The sequence below is a fragment of the Dunckerocampus dactyliophorus genome, chromosome 1 (assembly GCF_027744805.1).
Source record: "Dunckerocampus dactyliophorus isolate RoL2022-P2 chromosome 1, RoL_Ddac_1.1, whole genome shotgun sequence".
NCBI lineage: Eukaryota > Metazoa > Chordata > Actinopteri > Syngnathiformes > Syngnathidae > Dunckerocampus > Dunckerocampus dactyliophorus.
This window is the reverse complement of record NC_072819.1, coordinates 34,405,873-34,422,348: the sequence shown is the minus strand read 5'-3', so window position 1 is coordinate 34,422,348 and position 16,476 is coordinate 34,405,873. Positions and strand designations below refer to the sequence as shown.

General features: G+C 41.5%; 1 protein-coding gene across 7 annotated transcripts in view; it reads left to right on the top strand.

The window, feature by feature from the left end:
- Positions 1–16,476, top strand: part of LOC129177254 (ERC protein 2-like) — a 204,532-nt gene that overhangs the window by 179,726 nt on the left and 8,330 nt on the right. Inside the window, exon 17 of one of the 7 annotated variants that reach the window (XR_008569602.1) lies at positions 10,071–10,154. The exons of 5 other annotated variants lie outside the window; for them this stretch is intronic. The gene's annotated coding sequence lies outside the window, so the exon portion shown is untranslated. Of the gene's footprint in view, positions 1–4,463; positions 4,865–10,070; positions 10,155–16,476 lie in introns of all 7 variants that reach the window. One more of the 7 variants, XR_008569601.1, reaches the window with a different exon arrangement.

Genomic DNA, 16,476 nt, shown 5'->3' with positions numbered 1-16,476 from the left:
CCGCTCTTTTATAGAGCAAGTATTTTTGTAATTTGTTTATGTGGGATTCCAGAGACGTAATGGGGAAATGGCTTTCTCGGCATCACGCTACACCTGAGTTCAATTTGAAGAGGTCTCTCACAGACAGATCGTAAAGATGGCATACCAGAGTGGACGCAGTCTGTCTTTCTCTTCTGCGTTTCATTTGTCAGCCACATTCTTTCTCTCCCGCTCCCCTCTTTCTTTCTCTCTGTCTTCATCCCACTATGAATAATGATGATGATGATGATGATTTATTGAGTGTATATTTTATTAACAGTTCAGCACATATGTGGGATATTTGGAGACTTGTCCAATTCTGAAGTTATTCAGATTTCTATTTTGGGTGATTAATTGATGAGAATTATTTCCCAAAAAATGTGAGGAATTTGTGAGGCGTCATCAAAAATTTGACACATAGCCTCTAGTTGTGAAGCTCCCAATTAGCCTCAGTGATAAAATTGTGTGAGCTGGCATGTGTGCGTGTGTAAGTGTGCGTGCATGTTGCTGCATCTGCAGTGGCTACATTTGTCAATAGCTACACAAACACCAAAACAGTGTTCGTTGCAGCATTCAAATCCAAACAATCATTGCTAACAAATATTTGTAGCTTTTAATGACTTCTCCAACAATCTGGTACTTTGACAAACATCTCACGCACAGAGACACAGGCGGATGTGCTCATCCTTGGCACTGAAGCAAGACACCATACAGTATGTTTTAGTAGCAAAAACAATGACTTTGAACTGTCTGGGACGTTAGTTCATTTGCATCTGGGACGTTAATTCATTTTCAGTGTTGAACAAACATGTGTTTGCGTTCTTTTTACCTTCTAATTACTTGTGCACACAGTTATTTCTCTCACACGGTGCGCATGAGTGGGGCATAAGAGTTTGTTTCCTCATTGCAACGCAAAGCTTTGTGTCTCGAACAAGCAGGCATTCCATTCCGACTTACTCTGTTTGCTTAGGTAATAACTAGGCTTAGCTATAATTTCTTTGTGTGCGTGTCTCTGGTCGTACATGTGTCTATGTGCATGGCTGTTTGTGTGCACGCAGGCACTTTTCAAAGGGATAACACCCCTCATTTTGCACATTTATACAGCCAAGCGTGTCTCTTTGAACTAGAAAACAAGTCGTGCAAACGAATGCTTTTCTAACAGTTCTTGCCTGATTTGAGGCGCATCATTGTTCTCTGACACAAACCTATTTGCATTGATGTCAATGTAAAATTAATTAATCGTATTAGAGATGGTGTCAGTAAAAAGTATCAAGTTCAGAGCTTTGAGTTCAACAGGAGCTCAAATGGACCGGACCTCTGTGTATGTCTTGACACACAATAGCTACAAATTGGTGCATTTTTTGGTTTTTGCTTTTCATTACTTTTCTTGTATGGGTGTGCAGAACAATAAAAAATACCAAGCTTTTATTGCGGCAAAGCAGAAACTGTATTGAAAACTGCTGAAAGATGTTTTGTTGCCATTTGGTGCATTTCCTTTGAGCAAGAAATCATGAGTGAGAGGGGGAAGGACATAGAAGAATAATGTGGATCAACATGACAATAAATGGCAAAAGCTATTACTGTGGCTTTTAAATTGTGGTGCTGTGCAATGATCTTTCCCTTCTGCTCTTGCTCGCTCATCACTTGCCCGCACACACACACAAACAGACAGGCACGCACACACTGATGTGGCATAATTGTTTGCTTTCTTGACAGGCAAAAATGCTTTGTTCTCTTTGTGATTCTCTTTGGTGTGTTACCTGACAAGCGTGTGCGTGTGTGTGTGTCCGTGTGTGTGTGTGCGTGTCAGGAAATGGAGTGAGTGAACAAGTGCTAAACCCAGTTCCTTGCCTGACTGCTGCTGCAAAGGCTTAGACTGACAGAGAGGATTGAGGGTGTCATCCTCGGGTTTAAGTGTAACTAGCTAGATTGACAGACAGAACAACATAGTAAATTTACACGCACACGCACTCTAACTTCAGCCAAAAATGTACAAAGGCAATTACAGGGAGGTGTATCAAAGTGATGGGGTAAGCCCCCGTATAAATGTGTTTGAGGCACGTCTCAACAAGGATTATCCCTCCTCACGTTTGGTCACTTGGCATATCCTTTGTCCGATTCTTGTTTGTGTGTTTGCTTGTGTAAAGGCCATGCAAACTGAAAGATAAGCCCAGCTGTCTTTCACACAGTATTATACCCTCTGCTTGTGATGGTTGTGGTAGCATGAGAAGTTCCTATCTAACAAGCCCAAATAAAAGTGAATTCCCCTTGACATTCACAAGGATTTCAAAATTTCATGGGAGTCACTCACTGTGTAAATAAATAAATGTGTGTGTGTATGCAACCAGTTTGCCATTAAATTTTAAACCTGGAATTATTTTACTGTCTTAAAAATGTATTTGTAGTGTTCTGTTTTTATTGTGATTTTGTTTATGTCGAGGTTTATGTTTATGTAATTTTTTCGGAATGTGCATGTTCTCAGTTCAGAATCATAAACATTTTATAGTTTCCAAGATCCCCGAGATAGCCAGCCGTACCATTCAGCACATTTTTATTCAGGTAACGGTCATACCAAGCAGCATAGTTTGGAGTCATTTGTGTAGCTGACACATTATTATGCCACATTTTTGGCACACCTAGGTAGGATATTCCAAACTGCACTGTGAAAACCCAAATTGAACTGCACAGGCAGCTCAATGTGGGTTGCAACATATGTCAAAAGAATTGTTGCACCTGGCAATTGTGCTGGGACATAAAAAGGGAAGAACAGTTACAACAATGTTCTATATGTACTTAAATACTCACCAATAGTTTTGTCATCATGGTGTCACTTTACCTCTCAGTCTTATTGTTGCCATCGTTGGCTTTCTTTGTGATGGGTTCATCCTTAAATGTTCTTCTTTCTTTGTCCAATCGAGTAGTTGTGTGGCATGTAGCAATAAACGTGTGGTCCCTCATTGTGCAGGATGGAACATTTCAAGTTTGCCATCAGTTTTTGATGCATTTGATGACCTTGGACTGTATTACTTTGCGCAAGCAACACCAGTGATTTGCAGGTCATTTTAATTGCCACTGCCGTGTTTGTATGTGTTTGTGCACGTGCACTATTGACACATTACCAAAAGTTGTTCCAGGCCTGTGTTTAATGAAGGCAAGGGTTTGGCTTCAAAGAGCTGTAGTGCAATCTAAATGTGCACGCTCATGCACATGCAACATTACTCCTCTGGCTGGAAAAGCGCTTGAACTCAATCTCAGCTCATTCTTGAAATGCGGCAGCTTCTGAACCTACGGTTTATAAGATAAAGGAGTTCCATGACTTCCATGAACACGAGACACAGTGAAAGTGAAATAAGATAGCTGTAGCGTTTGCATAAAAGGGAGAGAAAAGAACAGTTACATTAAAAACATTCTGATCTTGTAAGTTTAAGTATGAATCAGGCTGAGTTATCAACAGACATTGCAACTTCTAAAGCATTTTATGTAGTTGTGTGTCCTTGCATGTCTCACAAGATTGAAAGTGACATGTGCTACTTTGGACTGATGACAAAATTTCACAGCTAATCTGAAAATTGTGAGAACTTCAAAATTTAAATTCCAAATCTGGAGGGACCCTCATTCCACATAGAATTACACAACAGTAACATCAGACTCTATGCATTGTTGCAGATGAAGAATAGGAGTTATTTGTTCAAATAGTCTTGCCTTAACTCAAATTTCTCTGTTAGTCTAGCCTAAGTGACATACCCATATACAATTCAAATAGTATAATTGAATAAACCGAAGAGTTACATTGAACCTCTGGAAGTGTTAGGCTTTAGCTGTAATCTTACCCTCAGACTCTTTGTTAGAAACCCTTGAAGCTTTACGTGAGTGCATATGCTTCATTTTGGATGTTTTAATATGGTGTGTTATGGTGTGTGTTTCTGTCTTTGATGTTGGGTATTGGGTTTGTAAAAGGATTGGTTTTATAGTTAGTGTGTATGTACAGGCATGCGCATGTCCATGTGTCTGTTGGCCAGTGCAGTGAATGTGCTTCACCTTGCACTGGCCACCTGTAAGCCATCGACCAAAATTAGCCTCTTCAGACTTGATGGCTTGCAGAACAGAATGGGCGGCGAAAATGTGGACAGCGGGCTGCTGTTTTTTGCTTTTTGTAGAGGTGTGTGCGCGTTGTGTGATGTATGCTATCAAACATTTGATGATAGCTCTCAAACCTGCTGTAAAAAACATCATATTGTAGGCTGCAGTGTGTTTTGTGTGGTATTCTGCTTGTCGGGCCACTCTCTCTCTGAGTGCACCTCTGGATCTTCTAAACACACACACAACCTGGACTCATTAAGCCTAGTAAACAAATAGGTTATTAATTCCAGCCTGCAGGCTCCACACACACAAATAACAAATATGGAGACGCACGACTGACCACGCCTCTTCTCTTTGTGTCTAAGGCTTCTATTGGCTGTGGGGCTCTGGAGAGAATGGCGAGACTAATGATGTTCCTGCTTCTTGTCCTTTGCTGGAGGACTTCCTGTGGCAGACTCATGTGGTTCTGATTAAGGTCCACATTTCCGAACCCCTGAAGCAGGACAGTTTTGTACTGATACAAACACAAAAGATATAGGCTATCCCAAGTCCTCCTCCTTAGATATGTGATACTATTGACTCAGAGCATTGGAAATACTGACTCGCTTTTCTCTTTAAGTTTCTCTGTCTGTTTCCAGTTTTTCTGCCTCCCCTTGTTGTGTAGCCAGGAGGCTGTTTGGTGTGATGAGGAGATGACTGGTCCTGTTTAGCTGACTGGTCTGCAGCCCAGCCCTGGCACCAGACCTCACAGCTGGGGTGTTGATCTGTGGGTTGGTTTGTACTGTGCAAAGAGCAACACAAACAGAGGTTTTTTCACATGTAAAATCAATATGCGTAGACTTGTGTCGAATTGGAGAAATAGCAAACAATCGGGTTTTTGTCTGTGCCGCCCTAAGCCTTTCCGATGTCAATGCAAATATTCACAAATTCATGCCAACCACCTGCTTCCAACAAGGGGAGAAGGGTGACCTAGTATGCCTTTCTTTATCAGAGCACTTGCATATTTTATTTATCCTCTAACAGTCTCATTGTTTGCTTCAAGCAGCATAACTTGTGAATTTTGTGGCAGCTAACTCTGTTGTTGCTGTCAAATGCATCATGACATGCATTTTCCCAAATGGTCCAAGTATCCAACCAAATTACAATTTACTATTAATGATGCTTGTAGAAGCTAAAAAAACAGAATACTCCACACATAAATGTATTGCCCTGTGCCAATGGAATAACAAATGATTCTTTGTTCTTTCTCAATTACTTACTCCATTCAACACATTCGTTTTCGATAAAAAAAATTTTTTTTAAAGATATACACCGGATTCTGCTCTTTGATATGTAATTTCTTATTTTAAAAGGCCAGGGGAAATCCAAACAGCACATATTAACTTTGTATAAGCTTTATTTTACATTGTGTTAAACAATGACAACTCTATTATTGTTGTGAAATATTTTGCTGCATTGCAGCCATGTTGGCAATCGTGTGCTTTCAGGTATGGAAAAAGTGTGTGTACATATGTGTGTGTGTGTGGGTGTATGGCCACTCTCCGAGGGGAAATTGTTAGAAAATAGACTCCAAATGCTGGCCTTTTAGCTTTGCAAACACAACCTGAAGGCTTCTCCTTATGGCTCTCTCTTTCCACTCAATCCCACACCCAATAGCCCACCCTTCTACCCACTACAATTCACCTGCCCAACAACCCCAAGGCTCTTCAGCACCCAATCCCCCACAGCAACATCCCCCCCTCTCTGTCTCCTTCATCACACACAGAGAGTCATTCCTGAGTGGGTAAATAGAGTAAATTGGGGCTGACCCACAGGGTTAGCAGAGGCCGCTCTCTCTTTTCATGTCAAAGCCATCTGAAGGCTGATTGGTTGATTGCAGTGCTCTCTGCTTCCAAAAGGCTCCCTTGTGCTGTTGTAATTGCCCCATCATGCGTGTGTACACACATCCACGTATTTTAACGCACACACACACACACAAGTGTGCGGATAGACACATGCAGACGTACACACACATTCTTACAGCCAAATGACTTAATTGGTGTTAATTGCATAATGACACTAGTGAATTGGTGCTGGGTCAGGGGTGACACAGTATGAAGTGGAAGGGCGGGTGGAGAACGGATGTCGAGAAGATCAGGAAGAGTAAAAGTTTTAGTCTGCAACTGTTTCTTAGTTTCAACATGAAGCAATCCTTGACTTGATAGCTGATGTCGGCCCATATGACATACACACACAGATGGCTCTTTGTGGGGTGGATGGATGTCTATGCATTTAACACAAGGATTCAATTTGACTCTGTCAGCATCTGTGGCTGAGTGTGTAAGTGTACCTGTGTGTGTCTATAGCTTTTAACTAAACCAAGTATGTTTGTGTGTGTGTGTAAGTTGGCTGAGGCAGCTGAAAGGGCTCTTTTGGTGAAAACATTTAAGCCATCATCATTACAGAGTTGTTGGTATTCAAGGTGTGTTTTAGTGAAGAGCGTAATTGGCTCACTATAGTGTTGTTCTCATACTCTATGAAAACAACAAAAGCTATTGGTCATAATTGCCCTGTTTAAGGTGGGACTGTTTCAATACGCCAAGCAGTGCAGTTCCAATGCATTTGTATGGAACACCCTTTTTTTAATAAAAAAAAAACAAAACATAACAATAATACAGCCTGCGATTGGCTGGCGACCAGTCCAGGGTGTACCCCGCCTCTCAGCATACCTCCGCTACCCTAGCGAGGATTAAGCAGCATAGAAAATGGATGGATAACAATAACAATTAACATGCAATTATAATATTATAGTTGTAGTAGTTTTTATTTGTAGAACTGCACTGCATGCTACTGAGATGAGATGGTTTCTCTTCCAAATAAATAAGGAAACCCCTCTCAGTATGACGCAATTGAATCTTCATATTGCAGACCTCTCGAAACCAAGCAAGATTACCTCTGCAAAATGTTCAATGTTTTCACATTGTTTGGCAGCAATTTTGATACAATACTTGCATGGTGTAACTAATGTGACAGGTGTGTGTATATAGCTGTTATTTTGTGTTTTCCAAACCGTAGCTTTCTCAAGTGGAAACCTGCGTGAGCAACACACGGGGTTCATTTCTCTTCATGAAAGTGTTGCTTTTCTTGCATGGTCTGCAGTAGAGAACTATTGATTGAGTAGGCCTATGTTTTTCTACGAGCATGTGTCCTGTGTGTGAGTTACAGTATCCCCATCCTGCTTTTTATAGGATGAAGTGATGGAAGGTATAGAGTAATGTAGACTAGTGATGACGTAGCCTTATGCTCACCCTCTCTTATTAGTTATATCCATCATAAGGCTCTACTCCAATCTCTCATTCTTGCTGTAGCATTTATAGCTGGTTGTCAGCTGTGCATGTTAGTCTCATCGATGTTCAACTCACATGGTGCCTGTCGTGCTTAAACTTGTTACGTCTGAATGCACTTTGTCATACCCACTGCTTTTTTAGTGTGTGGTATGTGCGCATCCTGTATTGACTCTTTTTAAGTGGTTCTCCAAGCCCAGATGATAGATGTACGGTTTTATGAGAGTTCCTTCGAAAGACATCCCCCACAGGCTCTTCAGGACACAAAAGACGCTGTCACGCTGTGCTTTTCTGATCTTGCCGTGTGTTCATCCAGATGTGTGTGGTGTTGCTATTGAGGAGTTTGTACGTGTACGTGTGTGTGAATGCCTCCATGTGTGGAAGAGCTGTCACCTGTTCCTCACAATGTCTACAAGTCCTGTCTCTGGGCTAGCCTTTGAACTGGGCCACAGGAGATTCCTACACTGTGAAATAGCCCCGGACAGATTTACTCAATGAAAGAGCAAGACTTAACCACTGTTATTACGCCCCTTTTTTTTTTAAACATCAGTTTGTGTTTGTGTGTCTTTTTGGCTCTCTCTTCTATTCCTTGAGTCATTCTCCGCCTTTGTCGTTTGCTGCTTCCTCACTTGAATGTGCTGTAACTGTATAGAAAGTTTCATATGGTATTTTGTGTAGAAATGCTTGTTTCAGGTACGACTGAGAAAAATACAACAGTGACAGGCTATGTTTAAAATCCATCTTTTATCCACAAGTAACAAATTACTTGTGGACAAATTCACTGGCTATAGGTGACACTGTAAGATCATGACCAAACCTTACCGATGTCCCAATAAAGTAATAGAAAAGACAACAATGCCAAATGGAGGAAAAATGGAATCACACAAAAAGCTGGATGCTGATGTGGAATAAATCCTGGCAATTCACTTTCCAAAGCACTTTATTTGTCCCTTAGTTGTCCTATTATTTGATCAATATTGATTCTGAACTGCTCCATCTGATGTTGTAGTGTACAGGTTTGGTTTGGTTTTACAAAGTTAAGTAAATACTAGCAGAAATATAACTCATTGTATCCGCCATTATGTATTTGAAGGTAAAGGGTTAACTAGTGCTTGTTCAATCAATATGTGAAATGCCTCTCTCTCTCTGTAATGCTATGCCTTGTAATATTGCAGTTTTGTATATTATTGATTGTTTGACTAATTCTGATGTGGTAGTGATGGCACTAATAGGTGGATTAAGTAAGTACAAAGGGGGCCCAGGTACAAATTCCAAGGCTTACCATTGGTGTGTGTGTATGTGTGTGCACATGTATTGGGGTTGTAAAGATATTCAACAAACAAAGAAACAAAATTGTCTCACGCACAGTGTGGTGTCATACAAAGGACAGAAGCCTAAATAATAAAAAAAAAAATTACAAGTAAAAACTTTGGAGTTCTGACTTTTCGATGGCCTACAGTAAAATGGCAGTGTGTCTGATTGAAAGTCTTAAACATATACAAATCGTAGGGGCAGATGTAGAATTAACTGTAGATTGAAGTGCCTTTTTTCATTTTGTCATTGCCTTTGATGGAGCCCACTTGAAATGTGTGAGTGTGGCTAAACGGGGTCATGGATGTGAGAAATGGACCTTGGACTGTCTATTACTCTGTCTGGACAGCAGAGGCTGGGGAAACATATAATTCACCCCGTACCCTTCGATGACGAGACAGACACCTACAATGTCGTAGGTGTGTTATTTCTCACAGGTGTTTAGGCGTGTCTGTCTGAGCTGTTGAACATGTGTCAGAACCCAGGTGGGGGATAGACAATGTAATTATCCCAGCAAAGCGCTATTTATCTCACACAAACACTGTATACATGTGCACTTGCAGTGCTGTGCTACGTTAAAGGGATAGTTCGGATTTTTTGACATGAAGTTGTATAACATCCCCATCAGCAGTGTAGTACATTCAGAGTGACTTACCGCCCCACTCGGTCCCGCAAGTCCAGTTCTGGTCGAGGAATGTAGTTCCGCTTAGTTACTAGGGCCACTTAAGTAGAGAGTTTGGCTTCTCAAAACAAAAAGTGTAATACATTTGTGTCACAAAAATGCTTCCTCGAAAAAATCAGACCTCACAAATCGGTCTGCGTTGTATTTGTCTCCCGCCGGATCCCTGCTCAGTGTTGCCTGTCCACTCTTGTGTATGTGATGAAGACGTTTGCACCTTCTCCCACGACGGAGCGCCGCGGCCATCTTGTTTACATGAGTCTACCACAGTGGAAGGAGACGCGGGCGTCTTCATCACATACACAAGAATGGACAGGCAGCAGTGAGCAGGGATATGGCGGGAGACAGCAATTTGTGAGGTATGTTTTTTTTCAAGCAGGCATTTTTATGATGCAAATGTATCACTCTTTTGAACGCAAATGGTTTTGAGAAGCTGCGTTCCTTGGCACGGAAATCCAACGAGAACTGGACTCACAGGACCAAGTGAGGGGTCACTGTCACTGTTGATGTACTACATTGCTGAAGGAGATGTCATACAACTTATTGTCAAAAAATCTGAACTATCCCTTTAAATTTTCCATTCTGCAGACTTTAAGCACAGAGAACACAAGGAATTGGAACGCAGAAAATAGGATGGCAGATGTTTTTTTCTATTGCAGATTTGTCTCAGAGGCAGGATTCTACACTTTGGTGGAGGCATTCCTGTGCATATGGAGCAGAGTTGATGCCAAGCCAAGCAGCAGGTACAGTGCGGTCAATGCATTTCAGGGACCAGCATCTGTTAGCTTAACCACTGCTGGGCATATTTTCCACTCTGTTGGCTTGAATAATCATAGAAATGCCATCATGATGCTTACATGTTAAATGTATGTCTCACCAACAGCACGTATTTCACACATATGGAAGAGGGTTTATATCTAGCAAATCATCATGTTATGTGTACTGTGAAATGTTAATTTATCACTTGTGTAATATTTGCATTTTTAACTTTCTATTCCACCTACTGTACTTATTTTGCACAGTGGATGAATGGTTAGCACTGTTGCCTCACAGGATTGAGTTTTCAGGTTTTCCTTGTCCTTGTGTGGGTTCTCTTTGGGTATTCTGGCCGCCTCAAAGTACAAAAACACACCTAATGGGTAAGTAAAAAGACTGAATTGCCAGTAGGTGTGATGGGGACTGTTTGCTTATCTCTATGTTGTATCAACAATGTCCAGGATCAACTGGTATAGGCATTAGCCCCTCGTGACCCAACAGTAGAGACAATGGATGGGATAATTAGATATATCTTGCAATGTTTTTGTTAATATTTTCTCCAGCTTCATCTTCCTCTTACTATGTTTCACTGGGTCATATGCTAATTGCATGTGGTTGCAAAGGCATTGTCCTTCACTCTTGAACGATAAAATTGTACTCCAGGCATTAAAATCAAAGAGTAATTCAAAACCAGCAACTCATTCAGAGCCGCAGATGCACAAAAAAACTATGGAACACGTAGTTTTTACACAAACTTTAACAGGCTTTTATAACATATCTTTCTAAAGGTGTTGATCCAGCGTGTGTACCTATAACTTATAACATCTTCGAATCATTCAGGAGGATTCTGTGCAAAATTTTGGAATGTGACTGTGGGAATATTTATCCATTCATCGAGAAGAACACTTTTGAGGTTTTTGGACGTGAGCACCTGGCTTACGTTCTCTGTTCTTGTTCATCCCAAAGGTTGAGGTCTGGTCAGTCATGTTTTTCCACACCAAACCCATCCAACCACATGTTTGGGACCTTTCTTTGTGAACTGTTGGAACAGTAAAGGGCCTTTCCCACGAAGTGTTCCTACAAAGTTGGAAGCATGAAATCATCCAAAATGTCTTGGTATATTTAAGAATAGTCATTTTCTTCCAAATTTCAAATGACCCTACAGAATGTTCTCATCTGCAAAGGGCATTTGTTCCCCACAAGTATTTTGGTTGACTTTTCCTTCAACGAGGTAAGTCAACTGAGACGGCTGTCACCTGTCATTACAGCAAACTGGGGGAGAAATGCGGGGTATGCCATTTAAACTGGCCTACTCAAGGATGTGGGGTAATGTGAGTGATGGTTAAAAGTCACAGTCTGTGACCTGAGAAAGCTCCTACTAAACATCAGCACATGACCTTGCTCGAGAGGCCTGAATTCTTTCTGCGTTAAGCCGATACTATTCCCAGCGCCACCCAGACAAATGGACCGAGTTCACAGAAACACATACACACACTCGCTCACAAAGTAACATTTCATCCTGAATGAGCTGTGTGGTTCTTTTCCAGTTACTGGAAGTCTGCAAACACTTTACTCAATCAATTTTCACCATTTATTTTGAATAATTTTTATTTTATGGGAATCTATTTTACTGTCTTGATGTTTGGGACAGGGCATCATAAGTTTTATTTAAATAAACCAGTGATCCCAACCAAGCTAGTACATTTATATTCCGCTTCTCAGACTCTCATAAACAGGGTGAGGACATGTTTACATACAACATCATCCCAGTTGGACTATACATCATCCCTCCCTATCATAACAAAGTGTATTTGCTTAGCTTATTCTATCAGTGCATCATAACCTGTTGCATGAATCTCATAGCTAGACCCCTATCTTGGCGAATACTTCTACAACCACATGTTTATAGGCTATTCTGTATTTTGGTAGTAAATATCCAAAATATATGAAGAGGTTTGTCAAAACGAATAATGATTATTTACTTTTTATCGGTGTACTAAGCCAAAGCGCTGTCACTTTCTGTGATGCTTGTTTACGATTGGCGGTAATTCCATTTAAGTGTCAACTTGCTTAGCCGTGTCCGCTATGTTGTACAGAGCACTTCAAAGGTTGTTGAAGGTTCAAGATAGTTGCACAGAGTGTGAGTGGCTTAGTCCGTTTACAACCCACCAGAGGCAATTTAGAGTTTAGAACATTCTGTCATAACTGTCTCAAATATCTTATCTGTTTTTTACTCGGACATGGTGCCGCTGGAGCCTCTATAGTGCGTGAACAGTCTCACTCTCAGACTGTCTTACTCCCACTGTCTCACCACTGCACCCTGAGGCTGCAAAGGTGGGCATTCATCTCTAACCAAAACATCCCTCCAAAACCATTGCCCCACGTCATGCCTGTAGGCAGTGGGACCCCACAGCATGGGGAGCTTTACCACACATGCACACGCAAACACACACACACACACACACACACACACACACACTAAAAAGTCTGTTTGATCTGGCGTTCATGTTTATTTAAGGTTTGAGACTAAGCAAGGAATCATTTAAACCCAGATCAAGTCATCAGCGTTATTTTTCCCATCTCCCCTCCAGAGTAGACCCATTTGGTACAGCTCAGAATTGGCCGTTAGCTGCTTGGCATTAGGTAGAGATCAGTAGCAGACCACCACGCATTGTAAAAGTTTCTTTCCCTAGTGCGTATCCAATGTGTCTAATGTCTTGAGGCTGCTTCTGACCCCGAGGGCAGCGAGCAGTCCCAGCCACTAAGATGATTGGTTCTTCCTGAGACCGGACTTACCTAGCATTAAGCATCACTCTGCAGCTGTGCTAGAACAAACATACTCAGGCCGCTACATAGCAAGCTCTATCAATCCTGTTTGTAGCCACTTGGTGCATTCGGCAAGAAAGTGAAGCATCATCTGTGGTGTATATCATCAGGTGCATGAAAAGAAATGCTAATCAAAGTTACAGTATTTAAGTTGAAAATTGTTATGATGTTTTTTTTAATATACAGTCGCCCCTCACTACTTTGTGGTTCAAACATGGGTCCGTCACTCACGCGTTTCTTAAATAATTAATTAATTAGTTAACGATTGCTGTTTTGTGGTTGACTATGGTCTTAAAAAAATATTGAAATACCAGTCATATGCAGTATTCCGAACACTTGGCGTCAGTAATGTTACATGGATGAGACATGACCTTAACTTGCATTATGGACTTGCATTTTATGACGTGGACATGTGCGGTTTATAGTCCGGTGTGGCTTATACTGTATATGTACAAATGTGTTTTTCTCTCTAAAATTAGTGGATGCAGCTTATACACCGGAAATTACGGCAATAGGAGTGTAAATGTGACTACAGGGGTGTTATTTCATGTCTACAGGGCTCTAATAATGGTAAAAAGCATCTTTAGAAGGTATCAACAGTTTTTTTATGCTTAACTACAAAAATATTCCATAGTTTATATCATTGATAAAGAGTCTATGGAGGCCCATGCACCAGCACACACACAATGCCCTCTTTCTATCACAGCAGATTTAGGTCTGAAAGATAATGTTTTGTTTACGATGTTTACAACGTTTATGTTTTTTTTTTTTTTACATTTGTTTACGATTGTCAATCCAGAGTTTCCAATCTAGAATTTCCGATCTAGAAGTCTGTTACCATTGCAACAATTTGTAGCAAACGCATATTCACATGGGGAGACTTCACTCATGAACCTACTTTCCCATTTGGCTCACATTCAAAAATGTATGTTGCTGTGGTGCAGACAAAGTTCACTAACCAGCCCTCGACCACCATTTGCGTTACGTCAGTCAGATCGGGGTTTGTCAAATTTGAAGTGTTTTGTGAGTTTTCATCGTCTGTAGTATGTCAAATCTGGGTGTGTTCAATCGTACCTTTTAAAACTCATCGTCTATGTAAGAAAACAGAACATGGGAAAGGTGCTATTTCCCTTGCCGAGTATGTTAGAAGGGCAAATCAGTTAAGAGACAGAACTTGAACTGTGGGCAATAAAGAACAGATGGAGAAATGGTGAGTCTGTGGGCAGGAGAGCGGGGACAAGGCTTGTTGGTTTAGGAGTGAGAACTGACGGGTCTGTGGCTTTGGTGCCATCTTGAGAAGACATCAAGCAGATGATGGAGCCTCAGGGCTATTGGCACATCCGGAAATGACAAAAGAGTGCAGCACAAATGAGCAAGGCCGTATTTTGTGTGCACACACACAAACACATATATAAAAAGTGTTGTCAAGGGAAACGTTGTAGGGTGAATGAAATATGTTTTAGTGAAGTTTGGCCTTCACCAGTTATCTGGCTCTCTGGCCTTTCCATCCTTCAAGGACATGCCATCAGTCTGAAGTTTGCCCCTTAGAATGGAAACTTCCCCAACTTTTTAAAACATTTTTTACAACAAATATAAATCCTAACATAATCGTGGCCATATCCTTTTTTCCTGTGTGTGCCTGTGTATATGCTGTGTATCTAAATGCCAGAGAGACAGATAATGTTAATGCACATTTCTCCCTGAATTTGTTTTTGTAAATGTCGTGTCTTCATACAGTTTTGCATCCTAAACCTTCAAAGCAAAATAAATATTGTGATACACCTAGAAGCTACAATACCTCCACCTTACCTCCCAAACCCTTATGGGAGTGCACCTTTGCTAGACTTGCATCCACTCCATTTACTTTTCCAGATGGGGGTGAGAGGCTGTTACCATGTCAATCGGCATGGCCTCTTATCAGACCATCAGACTACCCCCAGATTCTCTTTCCAGATGGAGGTGAGATAGGGCTCCAGAAGCCCGGTCCCCTGCAGACACTGAGAGCATGGAGGCCTCTCCTGATCTCCTACCTGATGGAGGTGCTTTAATGTGGGCTCAGGTTTCACTTTGTCCCCTCTGCCCACACCCCCATCTCACCCTGGACCAATATCTACGTTCAGGCATGTTCAAGGCCCAGTGACCTGGACGCTGATGGCTGTTGGAGCTCCACAGAGAGGTTTAGGTCTAGGTCAAGGTGTTGCTTTTTAAAGAGCCAGACAGACGGGTGGTTAAAGTAAAGCCGCGTTTACACTTGCACCCATTTTGTCCCCGCAGTGGTAGGCAATTTTATGTGCCAATGGTGTGCCAATGAGTCAATTTGTCATAAACAGGTGTAAAGTATGTGTAAATGTATGGGGCTGCGTGCCAATGCGCAAAGAAAATTTTTAAATGTCAAAAATTTCTGGCACGCAAAATCTTCATGAACTAGTCATGACCGCAATTAGAACACACAGCAACCTATTAGAAAACAATGCAAGTGGTGCACATTAAAGCGTGTCTCATTCACTTGAATGGTTTAACTTTTCCACCACCTCTTGGAATTCTCAAGTAATTTCTGTAGCTTCTTGAATCTTCCTTTGTGAATTTCTGTTAATAATTAATAATAATGCCCAAAGCGATGTCTACAGTAGTTTGGGTTATGCCTTCTTCCTGCTCTTTCTGCATTCCGAGATAAGGGAGACATACCTTTTCTTTTCTGCAATAAGAGCTTCTTCTCTGGAGTTTGACGTCTTGTAGGTCCCTTGCAAATAGAGGAATTAACGAAGCTAGGGGTGATGCCTGCTGTTGCATGGCGTCACGCGGGACAAAGCAAAACCAAATAATGCCACGACAGCTTCACGGTTGTGGGAAGTGGTGGTGACATTGCATACCCATGCGGGAACAATGCACATTCTGCGTACTATGCCGTGCACTAGACATAAACAGTACTTGACTTAGGTGTACATAAGTCATGTGGCAGCGTGGCATTTCATGCCAGTGAGCACCATTTTCAGTCACGACTTGTGTGCCAAGTGCGTAACTTATGCATAAACAGAACGTAAACAGTGCACACAAACTAGTTTTCATCCTATACAGGCGTGCCATCTAAGTCAGTGGTTCTCAACTGGTTTGGCTGCGCCACCCACCATCAGAGTTTGACTTCACAAAAGAATATGCATTCAAAAGAGTAATACATTTGCATCACAAAAATGCCTCCTCCAAAAAAATCTGACCTCACAAATCGCTCAGCGTTATATTTGTCTCCCGCCGTGTCCCTGCACACTGTCGCCTGTGCATTCTTGTGTATATGATGAAGACGCTCGCATCTTTTTCAGCTGTGGAACACACACGTAAACAAGTTGGCGCTCGGTCGCAGAAGAAGATGCAATCGTCTTCATCACATACACAACAATGCACAGGCGACAGTGCGCAGGGATATGGCGGGAGACAAATATAACAGCGAGCAATTTGTGAGGGCAGATTTTTTTGGTACGTTCCTTGTCA